General features: G+C 40.0%; 1 long non-coding RNA gene across 1 annotated transcript in view; it reads left to right on the forward strand.

Annotated features, from left to right (window-relative positions):
• LOC148532394 (uncharacterized) overlaps positions 1–21,513 on the forward strand; it is a 56,533-nt gene that overhangs the window by 24,041 nt on the left and 10,979 nt on the right. Inside the window, exons 3-6 of the long non-coding RNA XR_015877725.1 lie at positions 15,685–15,737; positions 17,669–17,759; positions 18,471–18,570; positions 18,991–19,094. This is a non-coding gene — a long non-coding RNA (uncharacterized LOC148532394). The remainder of the gene's footprint in view (positions 1–15,684; positions 15,738–17,668; positions 17,760–18,470; positions 18,571–18,990; positions 19,095–21,513) is intronic.

Here is a 21,513-nt window from a genome sequence, read left to right on the forward strand (position 1 = left end):
TTTTTCTGTTACATTTTTTGGTTGGGGTGGTTCGAATGGCTGTGTTGTAAGAAGGTTGATTTGTGATGTTTTAGTTGAGTGCACCATCCTTTAGTTTGGTGATTGCTGATGACCCCCTGTAAGTTTGGCTGCACCACTCATCAAGGTGGGTCCACCATAAGTGGTTCTGAGGAAGAGTGGTTCAACAGCAAATGTGTTGATTGTTTCTTGGATCTAGGTAGATTCATAACATTGCTACTTTTGATAAATAAACTCATGTACTCAAGCACATTATCTTCTCTGGAGTGCTTTTCTTCCTGCTCAAAATATTAATTCCTGTCCTGGCACCCAGCTGTATTCCATATAATTCTGGAGTGCCCACTTCTACAAGCCTTCTCAAAAGTTTATTTGCAGGTTCAGAATACAAAGATTCTCTGTTAAGCTTTACCATATGAGCCATATTCCTGCATACTGAATGCTATACTCAGTCTGCTTTCTATGTATGTTTGTCTGTGCCAGTATGTCTGTCTTCAGGACCAGCTCGAGGCATTTACGACCCATAGACGGCAGACCCCTCCCAACCATTCCCAATTTCAGCGGGACAGTCATGTGAGGGCAGTCCAGCTACAGATGTAATTTAGGGGGTGTGGCTTATGGTAATTAGGTCATGCCCCATTTTTGGCAATGCACAGGTAATCGACGCCTATTTCCCATCCTGCACAGGGTCCGGCTTCCCCTGGAGCCAGGTCTGTCTGTCTGTATCCCATGTTGGTGGCACTGAAGATGGTGTGGAAACAGAAGGTTAGTAGGGCCCTGTATGTTTCATTTGTACTGAGCCACACAATTTTATAATGGCAGCCCTGGTTTTGATACAAGTAGATTAAGATAATTAGATGGGATAAAATTCTATGGGGTATATGTAATAGCCTGCAGACTGCAAGCATCGGTGAGTCCCGTGCGAGACTGTCCAATGTTTTAAAGTAGCCATCATGTAAAAGGCAAAAACAACCTGGTTTTGCCTTTTAAAAGACTGCTACTTTAAAACTTCAGGCAGTCTTGTACAGAACTTGCAGATGCCTGCAGTCCGCAGGCAAATCCATATACCCCCATATGTAAATTTTCACCTCAAAAACAGGTTTTTCTGTTATGAACTTCAAGTACTGTTGGTGTTACTGTTTTCTGTTTCCAAGTTATGAAATTTATAGGCATTGTTCACTGAGTATAACAAGAGAACACAGTTAATCTGATTCTTGTGTGTTATAAAACTGGTGAAAATGATCTCATATCACTTCACAAAAATGCTGACAAATGAAGTATGCACAGAATGCTGATTTTCAAAGCTGCCTCATTTTACATAATTCCACTGTGCCTTTACCAAGCTTCTCAGCATATGAATGCTGAATATTGTAACTCAACTGTTTTTGCAAAGTGGAACTAAAATGACTTGCAGAAATATAATGTTTGAGCTTTTATTTGGCTCTAACACATCTATTTAATATAAGGCGTCAATTAATTTATTGTGACAAATATAATAACCTCTTATGCTAAGCTTAAGTTCTAAAATAATGACACTGACAACAACTGCTTGGTTCGAATCAGAATTGATGTATATATTATGTATATATTAATTGCACATTTATTTTTAATGAAGGTGGGCGGCAAAAGAAGGCGCTACCACAACTCAGCTCTAGCCAAAATACTTCTTACCACAAAAATGGGGGACGACTAAAACGTCCCCCCTTTCAATATGCGTAACCTGCATTGTGAAAGTCTCACCGCCCCTTACTTTGGTACAGTCCGGACGCTTCCGCAAAGAAAACGCCCAGTCGCCCAACCCGCATAGGTAGGACACACTCGCTGTCCTTCAAAGGGGCAAGTGCCCCACAATGACCGTTTACGCCACATGTGGCCGCTGGTTAGTAGCGCCTTCCCGCCCACTGGTTTAAGATTGTTTAGTGAAGACGAACAACACAAAGACAAACTCATGGTTTTTGGGTAGGGAGGGAGGGGCTTCCAACTGAAAAAGAGGCTGAACATATTCAAATTCGGCCTTAAATAGTAAAAACTACCCATCACAAAAAATTGAGGACTCTTATATAGTCTCATGCTTATACAGCCTCGTCTAGTCTAAGGCGTCCATTCATTTATTGTGACAAACATAATAACCTCTTATGCTAAGCTTAACTTCTAAAATAACAACACTGACAACAACTGCTTGGTTCGAATCAGAATTGATGTATTTATTATTCTAATGAAGGAGGGAGGCAAAAGAAGGCGCTACCACAACCCAGCTCTAGCCAAAATACCTCTTACCACAAAAATGGAGGACGACTAAAATGCCCCCCCCTTTCAAGATGCGTAACCTGCGTTGTGCAAGTCTCACCACCCCTTACTTTGGCACAGTCCGGACGCTTCCGCAAAGAAAACGCCCAATTGTCCAACCCGCATAGGTTGGACACACTCGCCGTTCTTCAAAGGGGCAAGTGCCCCACAACAACCACTTACGCCACATGTGGCCGCTGGTTAGTAGCGCCTTCCTGCCAACGCTAGGTTCCATAAACCGCAGACTGCCACACAAAACCACACCAGCTAATCAAATGCCGAAAAAATTCCTTTAAGGAAAACTCCCAACCCTAAAGTTGATAAATGAACTCCATCTGGACTAAAATTATTCAGACTCTCAAGAACCAATAATGGGTGCTTGACCACAACACCCCCAGCAGCAATAACAAACTTAGCCATCACAATGTTTACCTTTTTTCTCGCCTTGTCCAAAGCTGCCAAATCTATGGAGCCTCTCCTAACAAATATAGGTTCAATCTCCGACCACACTATATGCACCCCCGGCCACTGGCATAACACCCTATCCAAATCCTCCTTTATTCGAAGGATCAGCTCCATGCCCTTAATCTGGCCCACGTCATTGCCTCCTAAATCGACCTTGATACCCAAATAGGACAAACAAAAAGTGGGGCCCTCTGTCTTTTCATGGGCAACTGGAACCCCCAAAACATGTAACAATGAGCTGGCTGAAAACAAAATTTCCTGACAAATGTTGCTGTCACCTGGACCTATAAAGAGAAAATCGTCTAAATAATGGGCCACGCCATGTTGGCCAGTGCCCGCCACAAAGCACCAGTGAATAAAAATGCTGAATTTCTCAAAATGGGATGCAATGGCAGTAGCCGAAAAGCCGATTCAATGTCTAATTTTGCCATTAATGCCCCAGGGCCAAAACTGCGAATCAAAATCAGTGCGTCATCAAACAGCTGATGGTCTGGTCTTCAGGAATGGCGTCGTTGATGGAGCCCCCACGTGGGTGAAACAAATGCTGGATTAAATGGAATTTGCCTAGTACTTTCTTGGACACCACCCCCAGAGGGGAAATGCACAATCCCAGCAAGGGTTCCACTTCAAAAGGGCCGCATATACGCCCCAATTGAACCTCCGTTTCCACCTTCTGCCTCACTACCAGCGATAACTCCCTTGCTGACTTGAGATTCCTGCGAGCAACTACTTGGAAAGAACCGGAAATGGGCAAACGAAAACCTAAACTAAAATCTTCCAACAAAAACCTTGCATCATCCCGCTTAGGATAACGCGCCAACCACTTACCAAGTTCTTCTAAAATTATAGGTGTTGGCTCCCTTTAGAGGCCCCACCATTCTCCCTCTGTTCTGAATGGGAACCACCACACCCGACCTTGCAGTCTTTGGCTGGGTGCCCTGCTCCACAATTTCAGCATGAGTATCGAAAAAGACAATTCGCTCCTCTCGTACATTTGGAATCATTGAAGGTAAAGCATTTACCCTTTGCTATATAACCTGAGGTCCCCTTCCCCCCTACATTTGGTTTCCTATATTGACTCTCTGATGAGTTTTTATTATGCTGTGTCACCTCCAACTACACCTCTACGTCTTTCACCCCTAAAGGCATGACCGCATCCCCCTCCTGTTTACGACAACATTTTTCATCGTAATCCCTCCAGACATAACCCCGGGAATTTGTGAACATTTCATGAATGAGGTAAATATATTTAAGCACGTCCATATGCTCCCCAGGCCTGGTTTCCAGGTAACAAGCTGAAAAAAACAAAATACCCCTCATCCAATGCTGGAAATTGCTAAAAGCATTTTCCCCGATGCCACCCGTCTTCCTGGCCTTCTCAAAATCCTGCTTCATGTTTTCCATAAGGGTAAACATATCAATATATTTCCCATTTCTTATATTTTCCCTAATTTCCTTCCTTAAACCCCTCGTTATAGCCGTATTGGAGCAATGAACCATGTCTGAATACGGTGGCATTTCCGCAGGCGCAGCTGTTTTATCTGCACCTTTGCTCTTTGCTGTTTTCTTAACTACTGTATGCAATGCTCAGTAATTTAGCTAATTTTTGCGGGTGCTTAGGGGACCCCGACGACTCGCTGCTGGTAGATGAATCAGATGAAAAAGTGTAATTGGAAATTTGTACAGATGTATGCTCACTGGTACCAGATGGGCCTGGAAGCTCCAAATCTCCCGATACACATCCTGCAGGCCCCGTAGGCATGCTTCCTGCCACCTCAGTTTCGTTCAGAGACAACTGTCTCTTTTGTCAGACTATCTCTTCTGGCACCATAGGTGCCGCTGACACACTAGGTAAAATATCAGGGGTGGAAACGGACACTTTTAAAATTACGGATGACTCTGACTCAACAATGGGAGGTGGGGGAGGGGTGGTGGTGGGATGGGTGGCACCTGCGAAGCAGTGACCAGAGCAGTCTGGAGCAAATGGGGAACAGGCTGAAAGAAGCTGCAGGCACAGCTGGGGAAGCAGGAAAACTCTGCTGCAGTGTGCTTTGCGGAGTGTATGCTGGTAACCAGGCACCAGGTGACGCGTAAGCTGCCTGCCAGGGGTAATAAGTGCTGGGTGGCTGCTGTGACCTGCAAAAACTGGCTGACCATAGTGATAATGTCTAAAAGCCGGTGCCGTGGGTTGTAAGAGGGATAAGATTCCAACATAGATGAAAAAACAGGATTCTGGTGAAAAACATGCTGTGCGCCTAATGACCATGTGGTTTGCACACTATGGGGAGAGGAAACCACTGAAGGTAACTGAGAACTAACCATGGGTGACACTGGCATCTGAAAAAATGGCTGCCTAGCAGTACTGATGGCAGGAGTGGCATTAATGGAAAAACTAGACACTGCATAGCCAGCTACAGCTCTATCGGAATTTAATATAGTGGGCTGAGATTGGAAACCATAACCTGCTGACCATGAGCTTCCAATGTTCATAGCCTGTACATATGCTGCAGAAGCAGCAGGTGGCGCTCCAGGCACACATGAATTGAGCCGTGCCATCACAGGAGCTGCAGAGCTTCCCCCTGCAGCCCCCAAAATGGCGCCTGTGGCAATGATGGCTGGCAAGGGCCCTGAGCCCTCCGCAGAGAGGCCAGGGACCCTGTACCAATAACCGCCTCATTATTTTGACCTAGAGATACCCTGTCCCCGATGTGCGCATCATCATGTGACTCCCCTCCGGCCCCAGTGTCCAATGCAAGGCCGCAAGAACACCGGGCTGCGCAGGACATCAGGACCGGCACCTAACAGGGCGGATGGCGGAGGTACTGCACCCGGGGATTCCACAGGCCTGGAAACACGCCCGCAGCTTGCAGGCATGCCCAGGTCGCAGAGGCCCCCGTGCCCTGCCGCTGCTAAGCCAAGTGGTAGGGGCATGGGCTGAGGATGCTGGGGAGCCACCTCGCCACCCGTTGGAGGAACGGGCTTGACGTCGGTGAGCTCCCCAGGTGAGGGATAACCTGCGGCCGCGAGAGGGCGGGATGCCTCATCCAAATGGCAGGGGGGGGGGGGCGGACCGCTTGGGACGGGGCATGCTGGCAGATAAAAGACAAAAGAGGGGTGACAAAAGGGGTAATGAGGAAACCCTGACAGAGAGGTAAGAAGGGAGAAAAAAAGGATAGACAGGTAAAGAAAGGAGGATGGGAAGGGTATGAAATGAAAATAGCTGGGAACAGAAAGAACTGAAATATAAAGATAGGAGACAATGAAAATGTGACAGGAGAAAAGAAAGGAAAAAGGGGTTAAGCAGTGGAGGACAGAAAAACTGGCACAACTCCTGAGGTAATGCAAGAGTGAAACAGGTTTAACTTAGCTGGCTTCCAACTGAAAACGAGGCTGAACCTATTCAAATTCGGCCTTAAATAGTAAAAACATGATGTAACCGCCGCTATAACCCCTAATTGGCTGACTGAAAACTAATAAAATAAAAGGCCTCACAAAATAGAAAACTGCCTAGCAACAGATTCCCTAAACTACCTATTACAAAAAATTGAGGACTCTTATATAGTCTCATGCTTATACAGCCTTGTCTAGTCTAAACTTTGTATACTTTTTATGATAGCACAATGGCAAAGAGTTTTTTTTTCAACAATTTCTTGATTGTCACATGCAAGTCAGTTATCTGCCAGCAAGAATCTCCTTGTTAGTTTGATTTCCAGAGGCTTCTATGAAATCTGCTGAACAAAATAAACCCATGGCAGTGATGCTAAACGGGTCTAATAAGTTATATCTGATGTGTTTCTAAAATAAACATGTGTAAGTAATTTGTGAAGCTTGTTGAAAACATGACAATAATATCATGCCAATGTGCACTGAATATGACCTTTCATTTCCAGATGCAAAGAAACATGGCAGAAATAATAAAGTCTTAAACAAAGAAAAAAAAGCCATACTCTATGTATTAATCTATGCATATAAAAGCAGATCCATTAATAAATCAGTCACTAATCTTCACTTGTCACCACTATTGCTTCCATGCCCAGGTTTCTGAAAGACAGTGACGTAGCTGCCCTTATTGTGGAGGAACGAAGGGCCCAAGTCAAAGATTTGCGTAAATTCAATATTTACGTAAATCTTCTATGTTTGCATCTCCATGCATGCGTAGGAGTCACACTGTGCATGTGCAGATCTGTTTCTACGTCATAGATTGCGGTGCCCCAAAGCTGTAGCATGATTCACATGCTGCTGTCGTTTGGGGGCACTGACAGGGAGCGTTCCAGAATATAGTGGGGGTGTAGGCCCCGTTTTCTGTGTTTTGAAGCCTGCTGTGTCTTTGGATGCAGCTTCACTGGCCCTGACAGGGTGATCTTGCCAAACTTCCTGAGTAACCTGAGATGTTTGGTGTTCATGCTGTTGATCTGATGCTGCATCTTCAGATACAGCAGTGGATCACAGAAGCTGGTCGTGGATGTCTTTTTATTTAAGATGCCTTCTGTGGCTTTTGCATATGTTAGCACAGCCCCTGCTGACAAAGACACAACCACTGCGTACAAAGATGCAGGTGCTGTACTATAGACTCCATCTCTAAATTAGACCCTACATATCTTTATGCCTTTTTCTTGCATACTTCATCATCTACATCATCCATAACTAGATATTTATAGATAAACATTTACATTGGCTCCTAAATTCAATAGTGTATGTATTTTATTTTCTACAATATTCTAATGATATTTGATCTTTGCAGCTTTAAGATATGTTTAATGGTTATTTGTTTCTGAAAGATGACTTGGGAATTATATGGTGACACAATATTACATGTCTGGGAAAGTAATTGAAGTGTGTCTTTAAAGCTCGTGTTTGCTAAGAGCATTTGTCCTGCTATTTGGGGTACCCAAATTTGTAACATGTCACCAGAGGCAACAGAACAGCTGAAGTCAATAAATGTATTAAAAGCTTTTCACAATTTGAGATGCTGTCTAGTCTTCAGGATGTGTCAAGTGCAGAAATGTGTTGCACATAAACCAGTACTCAAACTGCATGAAGACTAGCAATAATCTCAATGGCAGACTAGAAAGCACCTTGAAATCTCCTCGCGCCGCATGTTATCAATAACATATTGTCAGTGCAGCTGAGTGATACTCAAGCAGAGCATTAGGAATATACTTATAGCTATGCCTGGTCCGTTTGGGGAGTATGTCTATCCATGCATGACTTGGCTATGAACCTGATCATTAATTGAGGTCTATCTGTTATATGCTGTGATAAGGCTGATTTTTTTTGTGTGTTATCTGACAAAACTCATCTAAATTTGTAATTTATTAATTAAATATCTCTGGGAATAGCGGATTCACATATTAGTAAAAAATATATAGTAAAATAATTAATTATGTGTAAAAAATATTAATTTTTGAAAAAAAATATTGCAGATTGAACAAATTAATTATTCACAGACCAAAGCATTTTTCTATTAATTTTATTCAGTTATAAACAAAAGATGGATTATAGGTACTTGTACTACCACAATGCATAGGAAATAGCCTAGCATGCACTTTTTCCTAAATTACAAATATGTCCAGTAGACTTTGGCACTGATTCTGAGTCAGATGCAAATGTGGATAGTTGTCATGGATTCAAGCTTACTGCACTTGGACCAAAAACAACTGTGCATGTGCCAGATCAGAATATGCTTCCATGTGCATTTGCACAGATTTTTAGTGTACACAGCTGGAATCTCGCCTTAGAATAATGTAGTATGCAGGCATCCGCAGCCAGAGGAAAAAGCTCCTGCGAATGCATCTGATTTAGAATCAGTCCCTTTACATAGTACTTTACATGGGACAACAGAAATGTATTTTTCAGATTTAGTTGATTGGTTTTGGCCCTTAGGTGTTCTGTGAATAAACATATTTGAGCTCTGTGCTGATTATTACAGTACAAAAGACCATGGATTTAGGGCCTGATTTAGAGATTTACTCTAATGCAATCGCAACTGCGATCTCTAATGGGACGCAGTTGCTAAAATATGCTAATGCATTCCAAACCTTAACCGAGCATAGGGACGCTCAATGCTGCCTTATCATATCCGCCTGACGACGTGCAACATCGACGCACATCAGGCAGTCATACAGCATGTAAGTCATGTCTGACCAGCTGCAAACACTGCAGCTCTCCTGATACGCAGAGAGTTCTCATGCTGTGAACATAATTGCAATGGCTAATTTATGCACGCCCATGAAACGCCATTTAAATGGTCCGACACACCTGCTTTCACCTAGACCCCCCCATTACCACCCACAAACGTTGACTACCTGTAACTCACTTTGCGAGTGATTCCTATGTACGAGAATAATCACAACGCAATCGCTGCGCATACACCGTGCAGCATTCGCACATGCGCAATAGCAAACAATCGCTCGTTCTGGGAAAATATCAACATTGTGTCCGTCTCTGAATCAGGCCCTTAATGTGTAACATAGACACATCCTCAAAATAGTCTTACATCAAAAATTGGTCCATGTAAATTGGAGATATTATAGTTTCAAAAGGCAAACAGTGCATATGATCTAAATCTAGGCACAAACATTATTTTGGCAGAGCTATTCGAGCAGCTATAACAATATCTCATTATTGAGTCCACCTCATTCCTTCATCCCTTGTCTTGTTCCCTATCCTTTCATAGTCTTCAAAGAATCCATAAGCCTTGTAACTAAATAGAATTCACTTCATGACAACTAAAGTAAAAGCTATATAATAGTTTTGTAGTGTTGGCTACAATATCATGTACACTTCTTGAAGTTGTTCGGTATAGTACTGGAAGACAGGTTCCACAAAAATCTTTTATTATTAGTTAATGCTGCACTTTGCAATACCACAAACATAAGAAGATTGCCACTGATAAGTTGGACTATTAATTCATGACTGATTTAAATAAATGATTTAAATAAAGGGGTCTATCCATTAGCAGATAAATTGAACGATAGAACGATATATCGTTCAATCGTTCAATTTATCTGCTATGGATAGGCCCTGACCGATGACAGATGCGCACTCCCGTGGCTGATAAATTGAATCTTTCATCTCTCCAACATGTTGGTCAATTATCGCATATCGCTGGCAGATATTAGAAATATCTGGCAGTTTATATGCGGTAAACGACGAACGACGAAAGATATTAGCAGCAGCTACAGAGCGCTGCAGAGAATGCTGCTGAATTGTAGAATGTGCTAATCCACCGACAAAATACTTGTGGAAAGCCAAATGGTGGGTGCAAGTGGATAAGAGGAACATATCAAATCTATATTTGCTTTTTAAGTCATAGATTTTATAATATAATTTTGTTTTAGTTTAGATGCTATATAAGTAGTGATTCCCATTTATCAAAGCTCACAATGATGTACTTGCATCTGTTCCAGTAAATATATTCTAATTAGTATACAGGGTTCTGAAATCTCCAGTGGATAAGAAGATGGTGAGTCAGAGACAGAACTGCAATAACAAAGTGTCATAGGTGGCAGGGTCACAGAAAGTCATTATAATACTGATGTGGAACACAGTAAAGGTTTCAAAATGACCTTTTAATTTGCTGCATTTCCCCTTGTCAGTTTACACTAGTGTCAAATGTCCAATACATTTTCTATGAGTCTGTTGCTGATTTCTTAAATGTACTTACATTCGAACCGGGACATCTCCAAGGATAAAATAAGACAAGATGATGCTCACATTCATCTGATGGCAGCACCAATTACTTTTGTGGAATCAAATTGTCTCCAAATTATATTTGTTAAACAAGGAAACATAAAATGAAATGCTCTTAAAGTCATTATGGGTCAGATATAAAGACAAAAACAGCTTAACTGACTATTTCTTGTGTAGTGCAACTACAGCATTGTATCTTATTAATAATATACATTTGGCTGTTTATTCTGCTGCACCTTGTGGATTCTGATAATTCTGGTTTCGAGGATAGGAACACTTACTTTAAAGCATTATTTGCAAACCCACTGCCCGTTAGTTTGATTTTGGGTAGATAACTGCCAATATAGCGCTTTTCAACCATATTTCAATTATTCAATAACTCATGATGGTGTGTGGAAGTATCAGGTCTGCATATACTTCAAGTGATTGTGCAAATTTGGACACATTTTATAAACTGGCAACATGTAGTTAAAAAAAGGTTATTAAAGGCCAGAAGTTGCAGTATCCACAAATTGCCAGGTCACTGAATCAGTCCAGTCCTTATTAAGAGCGCATAATGTAGAAAATACTTTTATTTATAAACAATTACTTATATACTGTAGCTACATCATATTCAGTTTCACTGTACTATTGTGAACAAAACAGTACTAAACCAAATCTGGGTAATAACAAACAGACAATGCATAAGAGGGCGCTGCTCACAAGCTTACAATCTATACTGTGATCTCACATCATGAATTAATTAAAGATTAAAATAACGGGTATACTGTAGGTGTGTCCCAGGGGAAATACAGTAAAGTGGACTTGTCTAAAGGGGAAATGTCTTGTTCTGTGTCCTTGTCTTACCATTCTCCAACTCTTGATACTTCTAAACTTATGCTTGATTAAAACAATAATAATAATAATATATTGCTACTTACATTTGGTAAGTAGCAATATACTTACCAAGGAGCAGTGCAAATATAAAGTAAAGTAAACATATAAGAGAATTATTAACTGGAGATATCGCCAATAATGGTGACACTTCAAATTAACCATTTAATAGTTGGCTGGACCAGACAATGTCACAGAATGTACTGAAGTCCTTTCTGTACACATTTTTATATAAATATACTGCATTATAACTTCATTAAATTAATTATATGGAGACATTTAAAAACAAATTGGCTTGTGTGTCTTGTGAGTAAACAGCGCACCACTAGAAGTACTAAATATTACCTCCTCCAAGGAAGATATAAAATCAACAGCACCAAAATTAGGGGAACCCTTTCAAATAATCAAATCTTCTCCCACTGTACTGTAGCTATTTTATATGTTGTTGGTAGCATACATCCACAGTAGCATACACCCATCATACATCAAAAGTGAAAAATTTCTGCTGTACATCACAAAATTCTTGGTGAAGTACTCGGCATTGCCCAGGTTTAAATCTTCAAGTTATTAGGTTTTATTATGTGATGTCATCCAAATCCATCCAGTGGAAGGCTCAGAACAGGCTACCTGGGTCAAAGTTCTGCCCGGCGCACTCCACCGTGAGGTCCGACTGGGACCCCAACCACTCCATTAGGCATCCCAGAGCAATTGCCACCCCTCTGTAAAGTTTTCATCCTAATCCATTCAGTAGAAGGCCCTGAATAGGCTCCCCGGGTCAAAGTTCTGACCAGCATACACCAACGGGAGGTCCTGCAAGGACCTCAACCCTCTAGTATGTCTTCTGGGATCCAATGTTTCCACTCTGTGAAGTTTTTGTTCAAATTCATCTAGGAGAAGGCTCAGAACAGGCCCCCTGGTTCAAAGTTCTGCTCAGCATACAACAACAGCAGTCCAACCATGAACCTAACCCCCCTAAAACCCGGCCAGGATCCAACTGCACTATCTCATGTTGGTTCATCCAAATCAGTGCAGGGTGTACCTTCAAGTTATTAAGTTTTATTATGTGATGTTCTCCAAATCCATCAAGTAGATGGCCCAGAACAGGCCCCCCCGGGTCAAAGTTCTGGCCAGCATACACCAACGTGAGGTCTGACTGGGACCACAACCCCTAGTATGTCTTCTGGGATCCAATGTTACCACTCTGTGAAGGTTTCGTCCAAATACATCCATTGGAAGGCTTAGACAGACTCCCCTCGTCAAAGTTCTGCCCAGCGTACACCAACTGGAGGTCCAACTGGGACCCTAACAACCCTAATACCTGGCCAGGAACCAACTGGACCACCTCTTGTTGGTTTCACCCCAATCAGTGCAAGGTTGTCCAAATGCATAACCGATCAGACAAACATACAAACAGACCATTTCATTTTATTTATATAAGATTTGTCACTATGTCGCTTTGTCTCATTGCATTGTCGCTATGTAGTCTAATAGCTTACTTTTTTATACTAAATAACTATGTAAGATGTGGCAGCTATACCTTGACAGTTGTGGAAGATATTCACCAACAAACAAACTAACTACCATCTTCTTTTATATAATCAAATTTATATATATACAGTCAGGTGCATAAATATCGGGACATTGACAGAATTTTCATATTCTGGCCTATATTCACCACCACAATGGCTTTGAAATGAAACAAACAAAATGTGCTTTAACTGCAGACTTTCAGATTTAATTTGAGGGTAATTACATCCAAATCAGGTGAACGGTGTAGGAATAACAACGGTTTCTAAAAAACAACTGTGGTGGATGACAGAAGAATTATTTCCCTGGTGAAGAAAAACCCCTTCACAACAGTTGGCCAAATCAAGAACACTCTCCAGGAGGTAGGTGTATATGTGTCAAAGTCAATAATCAAGAGAAGACTTCATAAGAGTGCATATAGAGGGTTCACTACAAGATGTAAACCATTGGTGAGCCACAAAAGCAGGAAGACCAGATTAGAGTTTGCCAAACAACATCTAAAAAGCCATTACAGTTCTGGAACAAAATCCTATGGACAGATGAGACAAAGATCAACTTGTACCAGAGTGATGGGAAGAGAAGAGTATGGAGAAGGAAAGGAACTGCTCATAATCCAAAACATACCACCTCATCAGTGAAGCATGGTGATAGTAGTGTCATGGCGTGGGCATGTATGGTTGCCAATGGAACTGGTTCCCTTGTAGTTATATTTATTGATGATGTGACTGCTGACAAAAGCAGCAGAATGAATTCTGAAGTGTTTCGGGCAATATTATATGCTCATATACAGTCAAATGCTTCAGAACTCATTGGACGCCGCTTCACAGTGCAGATGGACAATGACACGAAGCATACTGCAAAAGCAACCAAAGAGTTTTTAAGGCTAAAAAGTGGAATGTTATGTAATGGCCAAGTCAATCCCCTGACCTGAATCCAATTGAGCATGCATTTCACTTGATGAAGACAAAACTGAAGGGAAAATGCCCCAAGAACAAGCAGGAACTGAAGACATTTGCAGTAGTGGCCTGGCAGAGCATCACCAGGGATGAAACCCAGCGTCTGGTGATGTCTATGCGTTCGGGACCTCAGGCTGTAATTGTCTGCAAAGGATTTGCAATAAAGTATTAAAAAGTGAATGTTAGATTTAGGATTGTTTAGTTTGTCCAATTACTTTTGGCCTCTTAAAAGTGGGAGTCACATATAGAAACCGTTGTAATTCCTACACCGTTCACCTGATTTGGATGTAATTACCCTCAAATTAAATCTGAAAGTCTGCAGTTAAAGCACATTTTGTTTGTTTCATTTCAAAGCCATTGTGGTGGTGAATAGAGGCCAAAATCTGAAAATTCTGTCACTGTCCCAATATTTATGCACCTGACTGTATATGTATATATATATATATATATATATATATATATCAGATGGAGCAAGAAAAAAAATTGCTTAAGTATTGTGTACAGATATTGATAACAATCAGCAGAGTGGTTAGGTCAGGCTTCTGCCAAACAGATGAGGGAATACTGTGATGTCAAGGCACCTCTATATGAAAGTAGGTTATGAATCCCCTAGTTTACCTAGTAGTGAATCCTTATTTATGTATTGCATTATTCTTACTTTTATTTTTGTATGAAGAATGGTAATTTCTGCTCTATCTATTTTACTTTGGAAAATACATATTTTCTATTGCCATGCTTACTGATGAAAAAATGGTATTTGTATATCTGGATATCACTATAAATATCAAATACAATACAGTAGCACCCATTTGATGTTGCTAGAGCAAACATTCATGTACTAAACTTGATCTGTCTAAAGTACATCAGGCAAGCAAATGTAAATTACAGAAATGTACTGTTTGAGAAATGTTAAAATGTTAGTAAAGACAAGCAAATATCTTTTAAATTATTCTCTATATGAGTGATGTGAAAACTTGTATAAACAACTGTGACATCTATCATTATTTTGTGACAAGTGATATTACAGAGTTTCTTTCATTACATGATGCAATAAAACTATAACAAAAATGTTTAATATATGTGTCAAAAGTATTCATGTATTACAAGGAATATTGCATATCCTATTTTGAAATATATTGATATTAGATTTCAGCATGGAGATCACCAATCTGTAAAAAAGTTTTTGACATGGCACCTTATTATATGGTCATGGAAAGCCAGATTGATTTTCTTATTTCCTTATATTTCACATACTGTATATATGGAGCTTTATATTATAAATGACCTGCACCTGGCAACCCAGGTAAAGCCACATACATACTACATGATGTGTGTATGCAGCGATATGGTCATCGGCAGGCCCGGTGGGGCCGATGTGTATACACACTTGCCGATGCCGACCAGCGACGGATGGCGGTGGGGAGAGGGAGCGGGGCCATGCTGCATTCATCAGCATGGTATCGCTCACGATAACCCCAGATTGGGCTGCATGTACAGCCGACTGGGGTTATCATAAACGACCAGCGGGAGCTGATATTTTGAAGGATTGAATGATCGTTCAATCGTTCAATCGTTCAAATTATCGTCTAGTGTGTATGCGAAAACAACCTTATATATGAGGTTAGAAAGAACGTTACGTTAACAGCCTTGGCTATGGAATTTTCTATGATTTGTTGCTTTCACTTAAAATGTAACGATATTTAGCATTCGATGACTTCTCTTTTCATACCTCTAGGATTTTTATTCGCATACTGTATATGGCACAGCTTTTGGGAAATGTATTTTTTTAATTATGGTATTATTACTGCTAGCATAAAGATTATTTAGTCAAAATAAATTCAACTAATTTATCCACTCCTCTCCTTCACAGGAACTATATTAAAAATGAAGACAACAAGAGGTGTAAAAGCCTTGGGAGACATGGTAAGAAGAATCAAATTGAAATTAATATTTTTTTAAATGTGTTTTCATATTTAATGTAGATTTTCAAATCCCTTAAGTAATATTACCACATAAATGTGAAACTGTGTTAGTAAATGTTATATACAAGAAATGTAATAAAATTCATTCTGATGCAATGCAAATGTTGTTTGTGAAAAACCGATGTGTTATAGTAAAACTCTAATAAATCTGATTTAGCTGATCCTGGTCCTATAATATTAGGTATTAGGAATATAAATCATTAACTATTAACCTGGAAATCTTGCTCCATTTGCAAAGACAAAAATGAACTGTGAAATTCAACTTTTTTTGCTGAAGGTCATTCCAATGTCAGAGATTTTTCCAAAATTATTGAATTAAATAATATATATTTCATGAGTAAATTATATATTGACAACATATTTCTAGGTATTTTCTCTAGTTTTCAGACCTTTTATCCCTAATAAAACAACTTTATAATTATTTTGAAGAGGTGTGTTAAGTCAGTGATAGTAGGATAGGGGTAAAGGCCCCCATACACCTACCGACAGGTTGCACGATCCTGCGATTGGATCAGAAACCCCTATCCTCCGGTCGGAAATGCAGAGTGGCGGCCATTGATGTTCGGCGATCCATTGGAGGAACTCAAAGGAAAGGCAACTACAGCAAAGAGAAACAGTAGCTGTAAAGCATACTCAAGCAATGTGAGAATAGTGCATTCATTTGAAATGTAAGGCAAAACAAGGAATTACTGTATCTAGATCTGAAAAATTCAATCTGCTTCTTGATGAGCAAGTTATATACAAAAAAGTTTGACAAGAACTCTTTAGATTAAGGTATCATAGTTGAATTGCAGCCAATTGACTGCTCATTACACCTGAAAAAAGCTCATATTCATTTGTCTAAAGAATACAGAAATTAGCCTACCGAGCTGTGGAGGAAGTTTATATAGTCAGATTATTCATCCTTCACCATATTCTGTTCATGTGTGGCACCACCATAATGAACTCTGCAGCCCAGAGTGCTTGTCTCCAACATTGTCAACAATGTAGGGTTCCTGTAGTTGTGTAATGTTGTGAGATTACTTTTCCTGCCATAGCTTTTGTTTAGTTATATTATTTTAGATATAAAGATCAATAGTAATTTCTACTTAATGATACGGTGAGACAACATTACTAATTTGCAGCATTAGTTTTAGGGTTGTCTTCCAGGATAACCGTGTCACATCCAACACTTGTGATTTAGCAGGAGATGTACTGTTTCAAATCTTCTAAAGCGAACAGGTTCAAAAGTGCCATTAGCAACCCATGTGCTTCTAGCTATCATTTTATAGAATGATAGTTAGAAGCTGATTGGTTGCTACAGTATGTGCAGCTTCTATGCTTGTTCTCCTTGCAAGGTTTGATACTGTACATGTCCCACTTATTGAGTATAACACTGATTTGTATCATACATCAGGACCTTCTCAGTCACCTAATAAGAAAACAAGGAAGCATTTATGACTTTCGTTTGGAGGAATGGTACTGAATTGCTGCTGCATAACATCAGACCTTTGTACAGTAGACTAATTGCTATGGTTAATACAGGCCATTCTGATCAAAGCATACTGAGCACACAAATTGGCCAAACATCATAATAAGTGAATTTATACTGGCGTTTGCATTTGTTTCCACTACCTGTACATGTAACATAAAATTTCAACCTCTTTAGTTGGTGGTACATGACATCTAGCCTATTTACCCTGTCCTTACAGAAGTTTATATTTTTTACGTATCTTACATAAATAAATTCATGTATAATAACTTATCTATAAACCACCCCTGTGAGTATTGTGATAAATAAGCAAAATGTGTCTATAACAAATATGGATATTATAAGAGAAAATAGGGACAGCAACCATTGTTTTTCTTTTTTCTTTGACTACTATTTGACAGAACGTAAGACAGGCCCTCCTGTATCCAGAATGGCTGAGACTCAGAGTGGTTGATGGCCAATTTCATTTTATTCAATTGAATATTCCAGAAGGTATGAAACTAACATTTTAACTTTCCATATTTATATGAAGGTGCAGGTTCAGAGAAAAGCAAAAATAAGGAGCAAATTTGCACTCTGGTATAACCTTGTAGTACTTAATGTACTTTAAATGTGTATGACATCGTAATCGTGCAATCGCTCAGTAATCTTGCACAAATCGTGCACTGTTATGTCGGAAACGACCAGTGATGCGTGCTCCCTACATCAATCATCGGACGAACATGCTGGACAACCTGACGATAACGTCAGTTTGCGCGTGTTAGGGGATGATTGATATACCTACACTGAACATTTGAGCGTTCAGTGTAGGCATGGCACAGACTGTGAAACGACTGCACGATTACAATGTCGTAATCATGCAGTCATTTCTATGTCTGCTAGTGGATCTGCCCCATTACAGTTGGGAGGGGTACAGTATGTCCTAGCTGAACTTTAAATTACAGGTTAAAAATAAAGCTGTCCAGTATTTGTGGACTACATGCAAAAGCAGCCAGTATTAATTGTGCATGCAAAATAAATAAATAAATAAACTAATTTATTTTGTTCCATTGCTTTGCAATATGGATTGGCCTAAGTTGATACTTAATTTTTGCTTTGCTTCAAACTCTAAATCAGCTCCTCAGTGTTTAGCAACATTTCTGTTACTTTTTGTTACCTATGTAGATCATATATTAATTGTCAATAGTTTAATCAATTCCACAGGAAGCAGTATGCAGGAGTGCAGGTCTACACTCATCATTCTGGGTTACCAATACATGTCCAAACTGACTGCTGTTAGGACATACATATTTATTTTTATAAGGTCAGTGGTCTTTATTGGAACCTGTTTTTTTTAAATATGATCATTTCTCAATCATAGGCATTACATATTTTTTATATATACTGTATGATATACCTTTATTATTATTATTATTATTATTATTATTATTATTATTACATATTGCATTGTGACTGAATTAAAATGCTGCTTTGGTTTGAGAACAAAGAAATAACAGTACAGAAAGTTAAAGTAAATAGCTGGTTTTCACATACTGTAAGAACAGATTTCCTCCTTAAAGTGAAATGTGACTCCTGTATCTGAAGGACACAGATTAAAGGCTCCCCTACATACAGTAATCACCCACATCGGCAGGCATCTATGCTGATAGCACGCTCTTTACTTGAATATTTGGATGCTTTTTCTCTCTGCTGCGTCGTTTGCTTGTTTCTCTTTCTCTTCCAGCATCCAGTGACTGGTGACCTGAGGTGGATCCCCTTTCTGCTGTTACACATGAATGAATTCCATGGAGAATGAATCTCTTCATAGCAATCACGTATTATTGCTTGGTAAGCAATACACATTTAACAGTAATGAGTGTAATCTTTCTTTCTGTATAAAAAGAAACACCACATCTGTAAGGGAGTACTATTCATAGCTCCATAGATGATCTACTTTTTTTAATCAATTCATCTGCTGCCTTAGGGCAGAAAAAGGATCATACATAAAGTTGTTTTCTATTATTATTTTTTATATTTATGGAGCCGCCAAGTGTCCGTAGAGCCGTATGGGAATAATTACACTAATATAAGCAAACAATATAATATATAAAGTTTAAAGACACAGTTTAATCAAACTGTGAGATAATGTAAGACACAATGAATGACAGTTATTAGCAGTAGCACTAAATGACCCTGTGCCCTGGTTAGGGTGGAGAGAAAGGACCAGAGTCACTGACTGCTAGTGGGAGCACACTGGAGACAAGAGTAGTGCAGAGTTATCAATCGAGAGGGTTGGCAGCTCTGCTTGTGAGTGCTTACAGAGTAAGGCATAATCTTTTTATGCGATGGAGATTTCAGAATATGTGTACAGATTGTTAAAGTTACACTCCTACAAATAATGCAATCAGGCATAATAATTTTTTCAATTATATGCATTGGTACATGTGCCATTTCTCCTCCCACTAACACTGTATTGTATAGAAGAGGTGATTACCATGTCAGAATTATTGTATGTACATATCACAGAATTGTACCCTTTGTAAGAGCAAAACCCAATCCATCTATGGGGGTATCGTAATAGCCTCAGATTTTGCAGTACTCTGGAACTGGTGAATTCCCAGTAAGTTTTAAGTTGCCATATGTAATAGAATGCAAAGTTGACAGGAGACAACCTGAATCACTTGTCACAATTTTTTTTAATGTAAAACACAGAATTCATCAAATGTAATAGGGAGCAATGTAAATCACCAAAAATCACTCCATATATATAATTATGTTTAAAATAAATGAATCACTGGAAAAAAAGTGTAGCGGCCCCTCCAAAAGTATATCTAGCACTAGAACTTCTGCGGAGGATGGTATGGGAAAAATCTGGAGATGGTAGAAGTCAAAGAGTGTGACGTACCCCCAGATTTTCAATTGCCAGTACTGGGCATTACCAGCAAGGTCTAGTGGCACTATATCAGGAAAGGGGGCATGCGGCTTGGGGTACCACTGACAAAGTGTCAGCTAGCCCTATGCCAGTCAGAACAAGGATGGAATCACTAATAAATCGGGGCTTTCAAAAAAACTACCCCATCCAGGGCCAACCAGGCCTGTGCTGACACTAAAGCTACTCACCACTTACCTGGCCATTGTGTGTAGGGGTGATAATAATACAGATGTGTCCCCATACCCTGTTGCTCATTTTGCTGCAAATAGCCCCTCTCAGTATTAGCAGAGCTTATCAGATTTAGCTAGGATAGGACTCTTGGCCCATAAACTTTTAACAGAGGTAAGTAGAGTATGACTCTTAATAGTACTCCAGGCCTAGGGAGTATTAGTGTTGCATGCTGAGTTATGCAACATGTGTGTGATTGGTCGTTTGGTCCAAACAGGAAGAAAATTACCCAGATCTTAGGTTTATTAACCAGTTAGATTAATAGGTGACTTTGACAAAAGTTTAAACAGTGACAAGGTAGTTTCTGTGCTGGATGCAGCCTGGAGCGATAAGGCTTTGCTGGGCATTGTAGTGCGTCAGGTGATTTGTCAAGTGATGACAATGCTTATGCTTCTGGTGGCACAGCAGCATGCTCCTAGTGCTATGTGGTGGTGGGACAGAGAATTGGAGGTCACATTGTGGTGATCTTAATAGCTCTAATGCCACAGAGAGTCTCATGGGTACGTTCATGTACTCTGGATGCCAAGGAGAAAATGCACGGTAAAGGCATGTCAGAGGTCAGACTCACCGACTCAGCCATGGTGGGTCCTAGAGACCACTGGCTCATCTAAATGGATGGAGGTAGCACAGATCGCTCCTCATCCAACACTCGGCATGTTAGATCCCGGGCAACTCAGTCGCGTTGAGTGTCTTACTTGCTCAAAATGTGCATCTTATTCACATAAATAAAAAAACAAAATTTGGATCAACAAAATACTTTGGTAGATTACTGAATCTGAATTTGTGTAAGAAGTGCAGCGATTTTCTCACACCAAGTTCCATTGTGCTTCATCTGTGACTTTGTATGTATTTAAAACAAATAACTATGCAGTCAAAATCACAGCCCAGCGTCTTTAGTATACTTTGAGTGGTGTGATGCGAATAAGATGCAAAAATGAATGAAAAGTACAGTACGCTACTCCCCTTGGGAGATCTCAGTTGTGCTGGGTGTATAGACGCTAGGTGTATGAGGACACATCTGTATTTTATATAGAAGAAATAATATTTTTCTTCTTTAGTGGTGCACTAGAAGACCCAGCTAGCCCTGTCATTACCAGCACCTGTAGT

This window comes from Taudactylus pleione, unplaced genomic scaffold (assembly GCF_031769625.1).
Source record: "Taudactylus pleione unplaced genomic scaffold, aTauple2 ptg000078l, whole genome shotgun sequence".
In the NCBI taxonomy this organism is placed as follows: Eukaryota; Metazoa; Chordata; class Amphibia; order Anura; family Myobatrachidae; genus Taudactylus; species Taudactylus pleione.